The sequence below is a fragment of the Protopterus annectens genome, chromosome 1.part2, assembly GCF_019279795.1.
Source record: "Protopterus annectens isolate FY-2018-M chromosome 1.part2, PAN1.0, whole genome shotgun sequence".
Taxonomy (NCBI): Eukaryota; Metazoa; Chordata; order Ceratodontiformes; family Protopteridae; genus Protopterus; species Protopterus annectens.
In genome coordinates, this window is record NC_056727.1 from 988,972,417 (window position 1) to 988,993,162 (window position 20,746).

Sequence of the window (20,746 nt, forward strand, 5' to 3'; positions counted from 1 at the left end):
AAACCAATAGAACAACTCTGAGTCTTGGCTATTTTTTCCTTCGTTTTGCGGAGACCAAGTTGGGACTGATGAGAGTTTGGTTTGTTCTGCAAAGTCTCACATATCGGTAAAATACCTTACTTTGAACACATGAACAAGTGGCAATCCCACTGCAAGAGCAAGAGCAATTCCCAACATTTAATCAATGTTTGACATTAAATACTGCAATAACTTTACCATGGCCTCTGTTTTCACGCCTGCACCGAGGCTTTTTATTAGTGTTATATGAGTCGCTCATGCAATTAGAATGTCTACCTCTTAACCTCTTAGTGCAAGAAATCTGGACAAAGCCCGACAAAATGGGAGGAGGAAGGCCCCAAAATAAGGACATATTTTAAATATTGCTATTATAAAATTGCTGGAGTAATAGGGCTTGTGTTAGCAGACATTTCCTAAGGGATGTGAAGTCTGAAACACAAATGCGTGCCATTGTTTAGTGGCTTAAATCTTGACAACATCCCAGTGATTTGCTACAAAACCACACATTTTATGAGCAACAGACCAAAAATATGAGGCAAAATGTGAACATTCTGCTAACGATATTAGAATGGTCTAATACAATTATTGTTGTTATATGTAGTAGTACGTACTAAAGGAAAATTGCTGCCCGTTTGCTTATAATTTATGGTGCCATGAGCCCTCATAGAAAGAAACAGTAGACAAAAATACATAAAATATCTAGAATAAAGGAATGCATGAGAACCAGATCACAATAATCTGTAATACAAAATGCAAACACCACTTGCTGGGGCTATTTCAAAATTGTTTTAAATTAATCCGCCATGTAAAGAGTGACAAAAAGCATTCATGAACAGACAGCAATCGAGAAATTGCGAACGATAATGTTTTGCTGTGGATTTGGATGCCTGGATGCCGAATCCGAGCTGCGAACTCCGTAATAGTTGATAAGCCAGCATGGTAGTGCCCTGCCACTGAAGGTTTCAAAAACAGAAGTGCCACATTTACCCAAACATTGCCAACAATACACAAGTGAAGTGCCTGTTTTCAGGACCGATCGGAACGCAAGAGTCTGATAAATAGATGTTACAAATTAAACGTGCTGGTTGCAAATGGAGACCGAGAAAATCAGATCCAGGGGCTACATTCGTGACCTATCATGAATTTCATGTCAGTTCGTGTTCTTAACTTTCTGTTTTATACATCTAGACTCACTGTCTGTTCTGAGCCTGCTGCTCTTAAAATATCCCCATAAGAGGTACTGCAGAATAACAATCTCTTTTCTTGGGTGCTGTTGGTGTTGTTATTTTTTTAATGTAAAGCGGATGGAACTCGTTGGGTTAATGCATGAGGCAATACTACTTACTCAACAAATACACAAAAATAATTAACTTACAGCATAGGAAAAGGATGACCAAGTAACTCAGAACTTCAGAAAAATAATGAAAAATATTAATAGTTTTGTTTTCTTTTTTGTACCCGAGTGCACCCATGTCATTATGCATTAAAAAAAGTACCTCAGAAGAGTCAGAACTACAGCACAAAAAATCCGGAAAGCGCAGTTGGTAGCCCGTGGTGTAGAGGGAACCAGTCCGCCGATAATCCACACCGATGTCGCCCAGTCCACAGATCAGGAACACAGGAAGTAACGACAGCCAATGGCTGCGCCGCCTCTATCAACGAAAAAAGGAATGAGAGGTGGGTATGGGCTGCGTTGTATTATAAACTGTGGATGGATTGGAGCAGTAGTCAGGGATGTGGGGGAGGGCGCAATGCTACAAAGGCGGGCGCAACTACAGATGAAAAGAGAAGTTAAGTTAATGAAATTGCGCCTTTATGATGCGGCTTTATGGCCCTAGGCAGTCGCCTAGTTCGCCTATGCCTAAGGCCGGCCCTGCCACCATAGAAACTCCTGTTGCAGGCAGGGATGAGAGGAATCATTGTTTCCAGACTGTGTGAATGTTGACTCCATAAACTTTTTAGGTACCATTGAAGCTTCCTCATATGCAGTCTTGCATATGGAATTTGTAGGATGCATGATGCCATGAAGCCCAGAGCCTGCAGAATTTGCCTTGCAGAAGACTGGGTTTTTATTGCAATAAGTTTGAAGTAAGTAGTCAGTTGCCTTTGTTTGTCTGGTGTGAGGTAAGCCATCTGGGCAGTTGTATTCAAGCTTGCACTCAGGAATGTTATCTTTTGAGAGGGTACCAGTTGTGATTTCTTTTCATTTATTATGTACCCTAGGCATGTTAGAAGCCTTTTTACAAACGCCAGGTGTCGTAGAAGAGTGTCCTTGTTCTCTGCTTGAATGAGACAGTCATCCAAGTAAGGATATATTTGAATACTTCTTTGTCTGCAAAATGCAATTACTGGTGCCAGGCACCTTGTAAAGACCCTGAGCGCAGTGGATAAGCCAAAGGGCAGTGCAGAGAATTGGTAATGCATTAAGCCAGCCTTGAATCTGAGGTATCTTCTGCACGACTGTCTTATTGGGACATGCAGGTATGCCTCTTTTAGGTCTAAAGTCACCAGCCAAGCATTCTTGCCCAGCATGGGCAGAGGCTGTTGCAAAGTGAGCATTTTGAATTTTGGAATGTCCAGGTATGTGTTCAGAATCGATAAATCTAGTATTGGCCACCAGGCCTTGTCCTTTCTGGGTACCAAGAACAGTCTTGAGTAAAAACCTTGTCCTTTTTCCTGTTCTGGTACTGTCTGAATGCCCCCATATCCATGAGGGACGTAACCTGTTTCTGAGCCTCTGCCCATTGTTTTTTTGGCAGATCTGGCCAACCATTTGTCATTGGCAGAGTGTGGAAATGGAATCTGTATCCCTGTGATACGATGTTTAGTACCCACATGTCCTGGGTTATTAACTGCCAATTTTGAGCAAAAAGTGCTAATTTTCTCCCTATGCGTGCTGCCAAAAGATAAGTGCTTGGTGTAGGCAGAGGGAAGTCATTGGGATTGCTTTCTGTAGGTTTGCGATTTATCTGCTCCAGATTTGGAGGTGGATGGGCCCCGTTGCTTTGACCTGTATGAGTCTTGAGCCTGGTACCTGATACCCTTAGGCCATCTGGATTTGCCCCTTTGAGCTCTGTCTGACACAGGAAAGGACCAATTTTTTTGTATGCCAGTGTCTACTGAATCTAGGTGGCTGCACTTGTAAGAAATCTTTAACAGTTTGCATAGACTTAGCTTTGTCTTCCATTTTCTTTAAAGCCTCTTCTGCCTTAAAACCAAACAAAGAATCATGCTGTAAAGGTGCATCTAGCAATTTAGCTTTAACATGATCAGGCAAATGTTCCTTTAACCAGGCATGCCTCCTAATCACAGATCCAGTAACTGCAGCCCTGCAGGAGGCCTCTAAAGAATCAAAACCACATTGCAAAGTATGCTTTCCAACTTGTTCAGCTGCATGCAATAATTCCTGCAATTCCTTATTTTCTGCACATTCTGAAATCAACATCATTTTCTGTTTCAGCAATCCCATAACATGCTGTTGATACTTAAGCATATGAAATTGACAGTTTAAGGCCCTGATTGCCAAGGTTGCAGATGTATAAACCTTTTTTCCCCATCTGTCCAGTGCCCTTGAATCTCTGTTGGAGGGGGTAGGGTTTTTTGCTGTTGAGGCCTTAACTCCCTTTGGACCCTGTGAAATAGTTTCAGGATCAGCAGCAGGGTTTCTAAATAAAAATTTATGAGAGTCAGGGACCCTGTAATACCTCTCAGGCTTACTGGGAGCCGGAGGTAAGGAGTCAGGGGTCAGGCTTGACTCCGAAAACACATCATCCACAATGTCTAAAACAGGGGGAATGGCTAAAGGCTTGTGCTGAGGGAGAAGAAGGAAATCCCTGAGCCTCTTTTTTGATTCTGAGAAGTCTTGACTCTCCCAGTGAAAATGCTCCCACAAAGTATGCAAGGTTTCGCCAAATGAATAATCCTCAGGAGGAGATGCAGATGGAATAGACTATTCAGCATCAGAATCCTCATAGGGAGGTAAAGATAATTCCTGATCAGAAGAGGAATTAGAAGAAATAGAAACCTGATCTGAAGATTCATAGTCAGTGTCTTGCCTAGGCCTCTTATCTGGAGGGGGATGGGTACCCCTGATCAAGGTAATAAGGTCTTCAGCCATTTTGATCATCTGTTTTTTAGGCACAGAGGCCTGTGCACATGGCTCAGTCATCATTTTTAGTTTTAGAAGGTGTCTTTGCCTTTGGTTTTGCAGCTTTCTTGGTTTGATATAAAAATGTTGAGGTCTGAATACACCCTCAGAAGCCGGTGCCTGCTCAGCAGCTCCGGACCCATCGGAGGAAGATACATCCGTCGGTCGAATACCTTGAGTATCTTGCAGCATGCCGGACTCCACATGAGTGCCGGTAGAGGCCTTGAATGTAAAGCGGATGGAACTTCGTTGGGTTAATGCATGAGGCAATACTACTTACTCAACAAATACACAAAATAATTAACTTACAGCATAGGAAAAGGATGACCAAGTAACTCAGAACTTCAGAAAAATAATGAAAAATATTAATAGTTTTGTTTTCTTTTTGTACCCGAGTGCACCCATGTCATTATGCATTAAAAAGTACCTCAGAAGAGTCAGAACTACAGCACAAAAAGTCCGGAAAGCGCAGTTGGTAGCCCGCATGGTGTAGAGGGAACCAGTCCGCCGATAATCCACACCGATGTCGTCCAGTCCACAGATCAGGAACACAGGAAGTAACGACAGCCAATGGCTGCGCCCGCCTCTATCGTCAACGAAAAAAGGAATGAGAGGTGGGTATGGGCTGCGTTGTATTATAAACTGTGGATGGATTGGAGCAGTAGTCAGGGATGTGGGGGAGGGCGCAATGCTACAAAGGGCGGGCGCAACTACAGATGAAAAGAGAAGTTAAGTTAATGAAATTGCGCCCTTTATGATGCCGGCTTTATGGCGCCCTAGGCAGTCGCCTAGTTCGCCTATGCCTAAGGCCGGCCCTGCCACCATAGAAACTCCTGTTGCAGGCAGGGGATGAGAGGAATCATTGTTTCCAGACTGTGTGAATGTTGACTCCATAAACTTTTTAGGTACCATTGAAGCTTCCTCATATGCAGTCTTGCATATGGAATTTGTAGGATGCATGATGCCATGAAGCCCAGAGCCTGCAGAATTTGCCTTGCAGAAGACTGGGTTTTTATTGCAATAAGTTTGAAGTAAGTAGTCAGTTGCCTTTGTTTGTCTGGTGTGAGGTAAGCCATCTGGGCAGTTGTATTCAAGCTTGCACTCAGGAATGTTATCTTTTGAGAGGGTACCAGTTGTGATTTCTTTTCATTTATTATGTACCCTAGGCATGTTAGAAGCCTTTTTACAAACGCCAGGTGTCGTAGAAGAGTGTCCTTGTTCTCTGCTTGAATGAGACAGTCATCCAAGTAAGGATATATTTGAATACTTCTTTGTCTGCAAAATGCAATTACTGGTGCCAGGCACCTTGTAAAGACCCTGAGCGCAGTGGATAAGCCAAAGGGCAGTGCAGAGAATTGGTAATGCATTAAGCCAGCCTTGAATCTGAGGTATCTTCTGCACGACTGTCTTATTGGGACATGCAGGTATGCCTCTTTTAGGTCTAAAGTCACCAGCCAAGCATTCTTGCCCAGCATGGGCAGAGGCTGTTGCAAAGTGAGCATTTTGAATTTTGGAATGTCCAGGTATGTGTTCAGAATCGATAAATCTAGTATTGGCCACCAGGCCTTGTCCTTTCTGGGTACCAAGAACAGTCTTGAGTAAAAACCTTGTCCTTTTTCCTGTTCTGGTACTGTCTGAATGCCCCCATATCCATGAGGGACGTAACCTGTTTCTGAGCCTCTGCCCATTGTTTTTTTGGCAGATCTGGCCAACCATTTGTCATTGGCAGAGTGTGGAAATGGAATCTGTATCCCTGTGATACGATGTTTAGTACCCACATGTCCTGGGTTATTAACTGCCAATTTTGAGCAAAAAGTGCTAATTTTCTCCCTATGCGTGCTGCCAAAAGATAAGTGCTTGGTGTAGGCAGAGGGAAGTCATTGGGATTGCTTTCTGTAGGTTTGCGATTTATCTGCTCCAGATTTGGAGGTGGATGGGCCCCGTTGCTTTGACCTGTATGAGTCTTGAGCCTGGTACCTGATACCCTTAGGCCATCTGGATTTGCCCCTTTGAGCTCTGTCTGACACAGGAAAGGACCAATTTTTTTGTATGCCAGTGTCTACTGAATCTAGGTGGCTGCACTTGTAAGAAATCTTTAACAGTTTGCATAGACTTAGCTTTGTCTTCCATTTTCTTTAAAGCCTTTTCTGCCTTAAAACCAAACAAAGAATCATGCTGTAAAGGTGCATCTAGCAATTTAGCTTTAACATGATCAGGCAAATGTTCCTTTAACCAGGCATGCCTCCTAATCACAGATCCAGTAACTGCAGCCCTGCAGGAGGCCTCTAAAGAATCAAAACCACATTGCAAAGTATGCTTTCCAACTTGTTCAGCTGCATGCAATAATTCCTGCAATTCCTTATTTTCTGCACATTCTGAAATCAACATCATTTTCTGTTTCAGCAATCCCATAACATGCTGTTGATACTTAAGCATATGAAATTGACAGTTTAAGGCCCTGATTGCCAAGGTTGCAGATGTATAAACCTTTTTCCCCATCTGTCCAGTGCCCTTGAATCTCTGTTGGAGGGGGTAGGGTTTTTTTGCTGTTGAGGCCTTAACTCCCATTGGACCCTGTGAAATAGTTTCAGGATCAGCAGCAGGATTTCTAAAAATAATTTATGAGAGTCAGGGACCCCGTAATACCAGTCAGGCTTACTGGGAGCCGGAGGTAAGGAGTCAGGGGTCAGGCTTGACTCCGAAAACACATCATCCACAATGTCTAAAACGGGGAATGGCTAAAGGCTTGTGCTGAGGGAGAAGAAGGAAATCCCTGAGCCTCTTTTTTGATTCTGAGAAGTCTTGACTCTCCCAGTGAAAATGCTCCCACAAAGTATGCAAGGTTTCGCCAAATGAATAATCCTCAGGAGGAGATGCAGATGGAATAGACTATTCAGCATCAGAATCCTCATAGGGAGGTAAAGATAATTCCTGATCAGAAGAGGAATTAGAAGAAATAGAAACCTGATCTGAAGATTCATAGTCAGTGTCTTGCCTAGGCCTCTTATCTGGAGGGGGATGGGTACCCCTGATCAAGGTAATAAGGTCTTCAGCCATTTTGATCATCTGTTTTTTAGGCACAGAGGCCTGTGCACATGGCTCAGTCATCATTTTTTTAGTTTTAGAAGGTGTCTTTGCCTTTGGTTTTGCAGCTTTCGTTGGTTTGATATAAAAATGTTGAGGTCTGAATACACCCTCAGAAGCCAGTGCCTGCTCAGCAGCTCCGGACCCATCCGAGGGAGATACATCCGTCGGTCCAATACCTTGAGTATCTTGCAGCATGCTGGACTCCACATGGGTGTCGGTAGAGGCCTGCGACTCGAAGGTAGCGGGTATCAGAGGCTGCGAAAGCGCCTCATTGAGTACCAGTGAACCGGTGACTGGCTAAGGAGAAGCTTTGTTGTTGGTTTTGGATCTCGACTGCCTTTCTCTGTCCTTTTCTTTGCGTTTTTTATGTACTCTGGTAGTCAGATTGCTATCTGACGACATTTCTGGGTAGTTAAATCTGTTTCCAAAATACTTAGATGCAAAAATATACCGACGCTTAATAGTGCGTTGGTTAAATCTAGCACAAAACCGACAGCCAGGCACATTGTGATCAGGGCCTAGGCAAGGAATACAGTATAAATGGAAATCCTTATGAGGTATTTGCTTCCCACAAGTAATACAATTATTAACTTTTTCTGACATTGGTAAAAAGCAAGAAAAATGTTTCCCCAATGGGGTACTTAGCTTTAGTGAAGACTTCGGTACTGAAACTCAAACTCGAATATTTCAGTAGTCGGCCGACCACCACTTGTGAAATGCTTCTGCTTCGGGCACCATGCGGCAAGAAAGACTAAAGAAAATGGTGTCGGCTGCATGTTTTATACCCCTGACGACCTGATGTCATGGAAGAGAAGACAGCAACCGACGCAGGACCCAAGACTTTGGAATTCTGGCCGACTGAGGGCAACCTGCCAGCAGATTACCCAAATGTAATGACTGCAACAGTGAAACACGAAGAACATCCTCCCATACGTAGAGAATCAGGGAGGAGTTAAGGGGCTAACACTGACTCCAAGTGTTTGCTTAGGCTTTGGTAAGTATGCAGTGTCTGATTTAATTTATAATTAAATTTAAACTGGATTTTTAGCAGTAGATTAAGCTATATATTAGAACTAAGTTATAAACTATATTTGGGCTATGTTATATGTTTGTACAGGGTATTTGTAAACTGCAGGTAGAGGGCACAGAGTATGAGTTTCAGGGCTATGAGTGGGAGAGTGGAGTAAAACTACAGTTTTCAGGGATTAAGTTTAGAGTTAGAAATAGTGTTAGGGGCAATGTTGTTTAACTGAAAAATAGGACATAGAGGAGGCCAATTTACTATAGGGGACAGACTATAGGTGGCTTTAGACCCAGGGCAGCATTTTACAGGACATAATATTACAGTACAGTAAAAGGAATTAATCTTGGCCACTTGTAGGATGGACTTCAGGTAGATAGCTAGTAGGTACTGTCTTTCAGGGTAGCTTCTTTCAGGCAGGACACTCTTATTTTTAGATATTTTAAGGGGGTATGCCTTGGCCACTTGTAGGATGGACTTCAAGTAGATAGTTAGTGGGTACTATCTTTCAGGGTAGCTTCTTTAAGGCAGGAGACTCTTATTTTTAGATATTTTGAGGGGATATGCCTATTAGGATAAGCAACGCTGCAGGCTGGGTCTGGAGACTTTATTATGAAGTTGTTTGAAATTAATTTAATTTGCTTGAGTTTTATTTTTATATCATTCTTTCCAGGCTTGGTTCTCTTGATCGAAGCATTTGTTTAGTTGGTTTGGTAAGCCAAGGAGCATGATTGAGTTTTGTTCTTTTGTATCGTAGTGGGGCTAAAGTGTTTAAAGTGCTAAGGAAGATATTATTAAAATAGTGTACTGCCTCTTCTAATGGTAGGAATTTTAGAGGGGGTCCAATTATGAGCATTCAGTGCATTGATAAAGGCTGTTTGATTAAAATTAGTTAGGTTCCTAGATGCTTTACATGAGTGTGATCTTGGCATCTGTGTATGGGTTCTATGCGTACTATTTATAGAAAATGAAAAACGTAAAGAACTTAAATACAGTAGCCAATTTATATTTTAATTAAATGCAGTGCACAATTCACACAGGCTACATTCATGTTTCCTCATATATTTCTATTATTTATCACACTCTTTAAATCAAAAACGATCTGATATAAAGCTTCTATGTGCATTTGCTCAACTTGTATAATGCAAATTATTATTTATCCCACACATTTTTAGGTTGAATTACTCCAATAAACATCATAATTTGGTATATAAAATGAAAAACATTAACATCTTAACTTAATATATAAAAGCAAAAACATTTTCAGAGATAATTGTACGTTGACCAAAGGCAGCAAACATAGATTACACCTTCCAAAAATTCTGCTAGCTATATTATCATCTGTATTAGGAGAGGTAACTTATAAAAAAAATACATTGTATACCATCCCCTGTCACAACACTTGTGTCAAACAGATATTTGTTTACATCTATACTTATTAATGCTAATGGCAAAGGACCATTTTAAATATGCTAAACTCGCTGTGCACAAAGTATATAGTGACAGCCTGCCTGTAGAATTTTGCATTCAAGTGGATAAGTATGGCCTTTTGGGCCATCCCTTACCAGTCAATAAACAGATAATACAGTCCTCCTTTTCCATTTTGCTCAATCTGCACTTCCCTCTCATCCTCCACTTTAAGAGAGATTAAATGATCTGTCACCTCAGAAGAACTAACTTCTGTTTCTTCTACACCATTATCTAGCCCTTAAGATAGTTTCTTCAGCTTAGCCATTACCAATTTTGCATTACTAAACACTTGTAAGCATATGGCAAAACAGAACCACCAGAAAATGTGGTCTACAGTTTATTAGTCTTCTGCATGCTTTCATTGTCCCCTTAAACTGTAGTTTCTGCTGCAGTGTAATCTCTGAGAAATCACAGTCTACAAGAACTGGCCATTTTCTGCAGTCCATTTCTTTGCTAACTATAACTGCTATAAGGCTTGTTTGTTTCCATACTAGTTCACAAACTGAACTATTATGATTCTCAGCTTCAAGCTGTGGCACTACATCACCAATATAGCAAGCCAAGATGCCTCCCAGCTTCCCCTCTGATGAGCAAACCAGCAACAGTCACTCAGTCCCTTCCTCCCCCCACAGCACGTAAAACTAGTCAAACACTGCTTAGATTTTAATATCCTGACAGGAAATATACTTTAATTTTTAGAAAAATCTAACTAAAAGTATACTAAAAGTTAGATTAACATAGACTCTATTTAATTTTCTAAAAATTAATACATAGTCAAGAGAATTTTTTAATTATTCCTGTCAAAAGATTTTCTACTGGAGATCTCAAGATGAGCAACTCGAAGACCCCACAGCAGGAGAGTGCAGTAAAGAAAGAACTACATCTTATAACAACAAACATCCGAGAACTGTCACTAAAAACATGAGCAACGTGAAGAACCCACACCAGGAGAGTGCAGTGAAGAAAGAACTACATCTTATAATAACAAACATCCAAGAACTGTCACTAAAAACATGAGCAACGTGAAGAACCCACACCAGGAGAGTGCAGTGAAGAAAGAACTACATCTTATAATAACAAACATCCAAGAACTGTCACTAAAACATGAGCAACGTGAAGAACCCACACCAGGAGAGTGCAGTGAAGAAAGAACTACATCTTATAATAACAAACATCCAAGAACTGTCACTAAAAACATGAGCAACGTGAAGAACCCACACCAGGAGAGTGCAGTGAAGAAAGAACTACATCTTATAATAACAAACATCCAAGAACTGTCACTAAAAACATGAGCAACGTGAAGAACCCACACCAGGAGAGTGCAGTGAAGAAAGAACTACATCTTATAATAACAAACATCCAAGAACTGTCACTAAAAACATGAGCAACGTGAAGAACCCACACCAGGAGAGTGCAGTGAAGAAAGAACTACATCTTATAATAACAAACATCCAAGAACTGTCACTAAAAACATGAGCAACGTGAAGAACCCACACCAGGAGAGTGCAGTGAAGAAAGAACTACATCTTATAATAACAAACATCCAAGAACTGTCACTAAAAACATGAGCAACGTGAAGAACCCACACCAGGAGAGTGCAGTGAAGAAAGAACTACATCTTATAATAACAAACATCCAAGAACTGTCACTAAAACATGAGCAACGTGAAGAACCCACACCAGGAGAGTGCAGTGAAGAAAGAACTACATCTTATAATAACAAACATCCAAGAACTGTCACTAAAAACATGAGCAACGTGAAGAACCCACACCAGGAGAGTGCAGTGAAGAAAGAACTACATCTTATAATAACAAACATCCAAGAACTGTCACTAAAAACATGAGCAACGTGAAGAACCCACACCAGGAGAGTGCAGTGAAGAAAGAACTACATCTTATAATAACAAACATCCAAGAACTGTCACTAAAAACATGAGCAACGTGAAGAACCCACACCAGGAGAGTGCAGTGAAGAAAGAACTACATCTTATAATAACAAACATCCAAGAACTGTCACTAAAGCATGAGCAACGTGAAGAACCCACACCAGGAGAGTGCAGTGAAGAAAGAACTACATCTTATAATAACAAACATCCAAGAACTGTCACTAAAAACATGAGCAACATGAAGAACCCACACCAGGAGAGTGCAGAGAAGAAAGAACTGCATCTTATAATAACAAACATCCAAGAACTGTCACTAAAAACATGAGCAACGTGAAGAGCCCACACCAGGAGAGTGCAGTGAAGAAAGAGCTACATCTTACAATAACAAACATCCAAGAACTGGCACTAAAAACATGAGCAACGTGAAGAACCCACACCAGGAGAGTGCAGTGAAGAAAGAACTACATCTTATAATAACAAACATCCAAGAACTGTCACTAAAGCATGAGCAACGTGAAGAACCCACACCAGGAGAGTGCAGTGAAGAAAGAACTACATCTTATAATACAAACATCCAAGAACTGTCACTAAAAACATGAGCAACGTGAAGAACCCACACCAGGAGAGTGCAGTGAAGAAAGAACTGCATCTTATAATAACAAACATCCAAGAACTGCCACTAAAAACATGAGCAACGTGAAGAACCCACACCAGGAGAGTGCAGTGAAGAAAGAACTACATCTTATAATAACAAACATCCAAGAACTGTCACTAAAAACATGAGCAACGTGAAGAACCCACAGCAGGAGAGTGCAGTGAAGAAAGAACTACATCTTATACAAACATCCAAGAACTGTCACTAAAGCATGAGCAATGTGAAGAACCCCCACCAGGAGAGTGCAGTGAAGAAAGAACTACATCTTATAATAACAAACATCCAAGAACTGTCACTAAAAGTGAACAAATTCGAAAACAAAATGGATATTATCAAACAAGAATGCAGTAAACAACTGGAACTTCTGGAACAGTAAAAAAAAATCTGAACAGATTCTTGCCTTAGAGGAAACAGTAACTGACCTAGAAACTAGAGTGATAGAAAATGAACATCAAAATTAATTTCTTCTGAAACAAAACACCAGGCTGATTGAGAAACTGGAAGACCTTGAAAGTAGATCAAGGAGGAATAACATAAGAATATATGGAATTCCTGAGAAAGAAGAGGGTGCTAACATGATTTAATTCCTCAATAAGTGGATTCCATCAGCACTAAACATGCCTAAATCTAAACCCAGGTCTATAATAGTTAGATTTATTTCCTCGCAAGACAAGGACTTAGTGCTGAAATCAGCTTGGACTAATTCCCCTATCAAGATGGGTAAAAAAGTTATTCATTTTGACAATGACTACACCTCTACAGTCATGTCCAGAAGAAAGGAGTGTGTTCCTCTAATTAAGTCCTTGAAAAAAGCCAATATTAAAGCTCAAATTCTTTTTCCTGCAAAAATAAAAATCGCCTTGCCAGAAGGAGTGAAGATCTTTGATTCCCCTACAAGAAGCAGTAGAATTTATCCAAAAGAAGAAAATACTGTCGGACATAGAAGATATGGAATGGTCATCCCAGAGTTTGAAGAGACAGGTAACAAAAATGGATGGTCTGTGAAGGAAGGAGCAAACAAAACTAAGAAACTAAAGCACAAACAAATAAATTCCTTCTAATTTTAAATGCTTTGCTTTATGAATCATAATATATTTGATTCTGGAAAGTCTCTATGTTGTAAGGTAATGTGAATCGTTTTTATTATTAACTTTCTCATTTCCTTTCTATATCTACTGCTTCTAATTACATATAGTACTAAGTATTTAAATAACATTCTCTCTGTTTCTCTCTGTCTCTTCTTTCTTCCTATTCTTTTTTGTTACCAGTGTTTCTTTTCTCTCTTTTCCCCATTATAAGTATTTTACATATGTTTCCCTTTTAAATAACTATAAATGAGGTATGCCTTCTAATTGTTCAGCAATAGTATAATTTGACAATACTAAAGTGCATTTTTTCTAGTGGGTCAGTGGTGGCGTAACAAGGTGTTTCTGATTAGTGTTTCTAACTATATGTTTTAGACACTTTGTTTAGATACATTTAAACATTAATACAGTACATTAATGGTGTTTTACAGATAGCTAAATATAAGTTTTATATATATATATATATATATATATATATATATATACTAGGTTCCTTTTTTAACTGGTGGGTAAATGACTGAAATGTTATGATTTCTGATTTGAGGCAGCTGTTGTTACTTCTAAATAGCTGTTTTTATATAAAAGGGTTGTTTTTTCATGATGTTAAAGTTTTGTGAGGAAACTGGTGGTCTGTATCACTGTTATCATTGAGGGGATTCATGACATCATGACATGCACTGACAAGACAGCTTGAGCATTTTTTTTTTTTTTGCTTTCTGTAAACTCTAAAAGCTTCAAGATCTGAATTTCCCACCGAAAATGCTTTTTTTCTTCACTAGAGATAACTTCTGTTGTGATGAGCCTACTTAGATACTTTTTAACTAGTTTATGAAGCTGCAGCTTGAGGAAACAACAGTGATGACATCATTTAACCTTTTGAACTTGTTAAATGATTGAACTTAGAATTCTTTTCTCTTGAAATTCTGTTATCCTTCACTAGATACTTTAAATGGTAAATAATTAGTTCTGATAAATATGTTTAACTCCTTTGAAAATGCATATGTTCTCTTATAGATGCATACATTCTGCAGATTCAATGACACTATTGGTAATTAAATGACATCAAGTGAACTAGGAGCTGCATTAGAAAACTCATTATGCATATTAACATCAGACTTATGTTATATGACTAAACCTTTAGTAACTAAATAGAGGGTTGTGAGGCCCCCTTTTTTCCCCTCTCTCTCTCCCCCTTCCTGATGAAAGACATCAACATAGATATAAATACGTATGAGTAATATGTATATAATTGCAAAATATAATAGTTATGTTGTAGTAAGTGTTTTATATATATATATATATATAGAGAGAGAGAGAGAGAGAGAGAGAGAGAGTCAACAGATCCTTACATGAAAATGTTATATAGATGACTGATAAAATGGTTAAATCATCTGATGTTTCCTGAAAAGTCTTTGAAATATTGACAATATTTTTAACCTTCAGCTTCTAATGTTTATACATACTTTGATCTGATGTGTATTTCTAGCATATCTATGTATTAGAGGTGCTATTATTACAGGTGACATATGTAACATTATGCTCAAAAAGGTTTTGAGGTTGAAAGTAATTCTGTTAGAAATATGCAACTTAAATAAGGTATAAAATAAAGCTTGCTTAAATGTAGAAATAGAGTTTAGTAACGTGATCAGCATCCATACTAAATGGCTGTGGCTTAAAAAAATAAGGAACTTGCTTATGAGTGTATTACACACACATCAAGAAAGCTGACTTCTTACAGACTTGGTAAGAATGTAAAAAAAACAGGATATATCAGAAAAAAACTAATCTGCTTTCTTTAAAGAATAGACAACAGGACATGTTTTTATCCACAAGGTGTTTCCTTGAAAAATATGCTTTTCTAAGAAAGTTTAAAAATATGCTTTTCTCAGAAAGTTTATCCACAAGGCGTTTCCTTAAAAATATGCTTTTTTGCACTTATCAGCATTTGCACAAGAACAGATGTGTCAGCATTTGCGTCATCAAGGCAGTATCTTTCCAAAATCAAGAGGGTGTGTGCTCAACTAAAAATGTATATAAAGTCTGTATTAAATCCAGTTATGTTAGAGGTATGGTAGGAACATATTAGTTCCGAGAGAAATTATATATCTCACATCATCCATGATTGTTTGAGAAGTAAAGTAAAGCTAAAGCTGTAACATTAGTATGAGTGTTCTATTATTAAAAGTTATTTGTTACTGCTCTGAGTTGATGTTGCAAAGTGTATTATTTCATCAGTGCATATTCTGCATTCTTCTGTGTGCAACAAGACTATAAAAGCAACTATAACCAGACTTCGATTTTAGCAATCCAGCCAGCAAAGCTGAGTATCTTGAAAAGACTTCAGATCCATCACAGTAAACAGCACAGTAAGCAGCATCAATGAATAATTAATTTTTCAATGGTGAGCCAACCTGCATTCAAACACAGAGGGAGTGGTAAGCCCTGCAGAGGGTCACTTCAGTCAAATTGCAGTAACTAACATTTGTACATATGTGTAATTTCTAAACAGAAGTATTCCAGTTTATGTAGCTTGCAGCAGTAAAGTTTTTTCAGATGTCTGAATTCAGATTGAGCCGGCAGTGCAGGAAAGTTGCAGTGCCATTAATTCTTCAAGGAAAGATGGACAGCTACTATACACAGCAGTTTGCTGCCTGTTGTGTTTCCCCAGCTTCTCAAGTGACTCTGAAAAGTTTCCAGCTATCAGCAACAACAGCCTGGTCAACTGTTTTTTTTTTTTTTGCTAACTGGTAAGACTTTTTTCTGTGTCACGTTTTTAGTATGGATGCTATTAGATATAATTCATGCAGGAGTAAACCAAGCTTTAGTAAATTGCAATGTTGGTATACACAGCACATTAGTAAATGTAAAACTTTATTAGGGCAGGTTGATAGTAAGGCATTATGCAAATGTATTACAATATTTGACTGGTATCTCAAAGAAAACCATGTGGGGTATGACAAATGTTTATTGTGCGATTCAACAAAAACTGCATTCTGTGTACAATGTCATAAAAAAGTATTGCATGATATTGCTAAAAAAGATAGACTGTGAACATTGACCTTTTCATGATAAAAAATTAACTAAGGATAAAGTGTTTCCATTGTATTCAGATGTTGAACAGTTATGCTCTGTCACCACATGTAAAAGGTTTATTTCAGAGTTACAACAGGAGTCAAATCAGTTTACTGACAGGACCTCTAGTACATCTTGCTACAAAAGAATGTAATAAACTTCTAAGAGACAGATGCAATGAGTTCAGGAAGCTTAGACAAGTTATACAAACATTTTTTCAAAAGTGCATAGGAGTTTCAAATTCAGCAGAACAGCTTACTAAAGAATTTTAGAAAGACCATGCAACATTACAGGAAACTCTTCAACAGCAGTTACAAGATAAAGGAAATAAATTAGCTGAACTGACAGAGACTGACTTCCTACATACATTGGGAAAGAGCAGGACACTACAGCTGATCTGTACAAAAGAGATATATTTTATAATATGTATGTGTTTTGAAAATGGTTAAGCATACATGGCAGGATGGTAGGATCTGATGTCTGGACAAATCATTCTCAAATGTTTAAAACTTCCATTCAATTAAAGCAAGACATTTATCAGTATTACAGTAAAGTAGAATAAATAACTGCCATTCTAATAGCATAGTCAAAAGGTAAATAAAATGGTTCTAGTGCATACAATTAAATAAAAATAGTAAATAACAGTAAAGATTTAAAGTCACAAGACTGACATGCATGTATTTTTCTTTTCATCTGAAGTACATCTGTTGCAATGCACAAGAATAACAGGGAGACAACAGCAAATATAAATAATGTAAATATAAACGTGTTAGTTAAGCTATCTATTTTTTTTTAAATTTTTTTTTATAATTGTACAGTAACACCACACCAAACAGTTAAAGTTCTGAATTTTAAAAAAGAAATAAAATCACATATGGTATTAGTCAAGCAGTCTTTGTAAAATGAATGGCAGAGCAGTTAAATAAAAAACATACTGAAAAATATGTAAGATAATTGTAAAATAATGCTAGTTATGTAGTATAAATGCATAGTTATGAAAATCACAAATATAATAGTGTTTTATAACTGCATTTTATTATTAAATTGCAAGTGTATTAACAGATAATTAAAGAAAAAATGCCAAAAGAGTTAACTATAGCTACATAGTGTGTGAAATGTGAGCTCAGACCTTCCTAGACTGGATGAATAGTTACAGGAAATGTTGAGCAGATAAGATAAGAAACACGACTGATTGCCAAGTGGCTTGAGTTTTTCTAAAAACTTATTGTTATTAAAACATTGTTAAGTGTTCACATGCAACACTATTTGGTAATTGTAATAAAACATCACAGGTGTACATATATGTCACTGATAATCTGTTTGCAGGTAAATGTTAAAAGAAAAAAAAAAATTATTTACATCAAGTACAGCCAGCAGATGGGTTATAGTATACATACAGTTCAAATAAAATATACAGGAGTGTACAAATAACTACTAGTAGTAGTAGACAGCAAAGGCAACAGAAAAATATATTCTGTCATTGAAAACAGACAAAGAATTATCAAATCAGACAAAGGTCTAAAGCAAATAAACAATAGTGCAGTACTACAGGGGAGAGATGCTTTCTCAGTTTTACACTGACTGTGTGAACAGTATGTATTGCAAAAGGATCTAAAATAAAGCTACAGGAAAAATAATATCTCATTCCTTCTTGACAATGCTCTTTTAAGGAGGAGGGGAAAACAGGTATTAGTGCATTAGAAATACTGGATTAAACCTGACAGGATAAGATATTTTACAAGTTGCTAATAGCTATGTATTTACAACCTGTTAAACTGTAAAGCTATATACAAGATGATTTACAATTGCTTTACTAAAGCTATACAAGAGAGAGAGTAAAGATATGTAAAATTGAGCAAAAATGGTTACTATTTTTTAATATGTTTTTGGCAAGACAATGTTGGTATGCAAAAGCATGAATGTTTCTAATTGCTGATATGTAGTTGCCTCTGGTGGCAATTCCACTAGATACTTCTAAAGAGACATAAAACATTTCCAAGATTTTGCTTGATATTAGTGTTACTACATTTGTAAGAGTTAATAAATATACTTTACAGTCTTTGTACAAATACAAAAGAATTCAGTACAAATGAAATTAATGACTAGTAATGAATATGTGTGAAAAAACATGTTTTAAAAAAATGGGTTCAAGATAGCTACTAGATTGAAATGCATTAATAGCAAACAGTCTGTGCAAATACATACTGTACAGAATACATTGTAAAGTTCAAACGTATTGGTTTTTGGACCATCATTTTATCTGTACTGGTATTGGGTACCCCAGTTTAAAAAAATATATATTGTGTATAAACCATGCTTTTTTAAATCCTCAAGTATTAAATATACTGAAATAATTGCATTCAAATATTATCTAAGCCCAGTTCAGTACTTTACCAAGATGTTTAATATAATCACTTCATTGTCAACCAAGGTGTTAATCATCATCTTCTTTCAGCTGTTCCCATTAGGGGTCGCCACAGCGGATCTTCTGTTTCCATTTCTTCCTGTCCTCTGCATCATCCTCTTTTACACCAACCACCTGCATGCCCTCTCTCACCACATCCATAAACCTTATCTTAGGCCTTCCTCTTTTCCTCTTACCTAGCAGCTCCATCCTTAGCATCCTTTTCCCAATATACCCAGCATCCCTCCTCAGCACATGTCCAAACCAATGCAATCTTGCCTCTCTTGCTTTGTCTCCAAACTGTCCAACCTGAGCTGACCCTCTAATATACTGATTCCTAATCCTGTCCATCTTAGTCACACCCAGTTCAAATCTTAACATCTTTAACTCTGCCACATCCAACTCTGACTACTGCCTTTTCATCAATGCCACCATCCACAACCCATATAACATAGCTGGTCTCACTACCTCTTGTAGACCTTCCCTTTCACTCTTACTGGTACCTGTCTGTCAGAAATCACTCCTGACACTCTTCTCCACCCATTCCACCCTGCCTGTACTCTCTTCTTCACCTCTCTTCCACACTAACCATTACTCTGAACTGTTGATCCCAAGTACTTAAACTCATCCACCTTTACCAACTCTACTCCCTGCATCCTCACCATTCCTCTACCCTCCCTCACATTTACACACATATATTCTGTTTTAGCCCTGCTGACCTTCATTCCTCTCCTCTCTAAAGCATATCTCCACCTCTCCAGGGTCTCCTCAACCTGGTCCCTACTCTCACTACATATCACAATGTCATCTGCAAACATCATAGTCCACGGGGCCTCCTGTCTGATCTCATCTGTCAACCTGTCCATCACCACTGCAAATAAGAAAGGGCTCAGAGCTGATCCTTGATGTAATCCCACCTCCACCTTAAATGTATCTGTCACACCCACCGCAGTCCTCACCAATATAACACTACCCTCGTACATATCCTGTACCACTCTTACATACTTCTCTGCCACTCCCGACTTCCTCATACAATACCATAACTCCTCTCTAGGCACCCTGTCATATGCTTTCTCTAAGTCCACAAAGACACAATGCAACTCCTTCTGACCTTCTCTGTATTTCTCCAACAAAACTCTCAGAGCAAATATTGCATCTGTAGTGCTCTTTCCTGGCATTAAATCATACTGCTGATCACTAATCATCACCTCCCTTCTTAACCTAGATTCCACTACTCTTTCTCATAACTTCAACCTGTGACTGATCAGTTTTATCCCTCTGTAGTTACTGCAGTGCTGCACATCACCCTTATTCTTAAAGATAGGTACCAAAACACTTTTTCTCCACTCCTCAGGCATCCTCTGACTTTCCAAAATTTCATTAAACAATCTGATTAAAAATTCCACTGCCATTTCACCTAAGCACCTCCATGCTTCCACTGGTATGTCATCTGGGCCAACAGCCTTTCCATTCTTCATCCTCTTCATAGCTGTCCTTACTTTCTCCTTGCTAATCTGTTTCACTTCCTGATTCACTATCCCTACATCATCCAACCTTCTTTCTCTCTTATTTTCTTCATTCATCAGTCCTTCAAAGTACTCTTTCCGTCTACTCAACACACTCTCCTCACTTGTGATTATGTTTCCCTCACTATCCTTTATCACCCTTACCTGCTGCACATCTTTCCCAGCTCTGTCCCTCTGTCTAGCCAATCGGTACAGGTCTTTTTCTCCCTCTTTAGTGTCCAATCTCTCATACAACTTTCCATATGCCTTATCCTTAGCCTTTGCCACCTCTCTCTTTGCCATGCGTCTCATCTCCTTATACTCATGTCTACTTTCTTCATCTCTTTGACAATCCCATTTCTTCACCAGCCTCTTCCTTTGTATACTCTCCTGTACT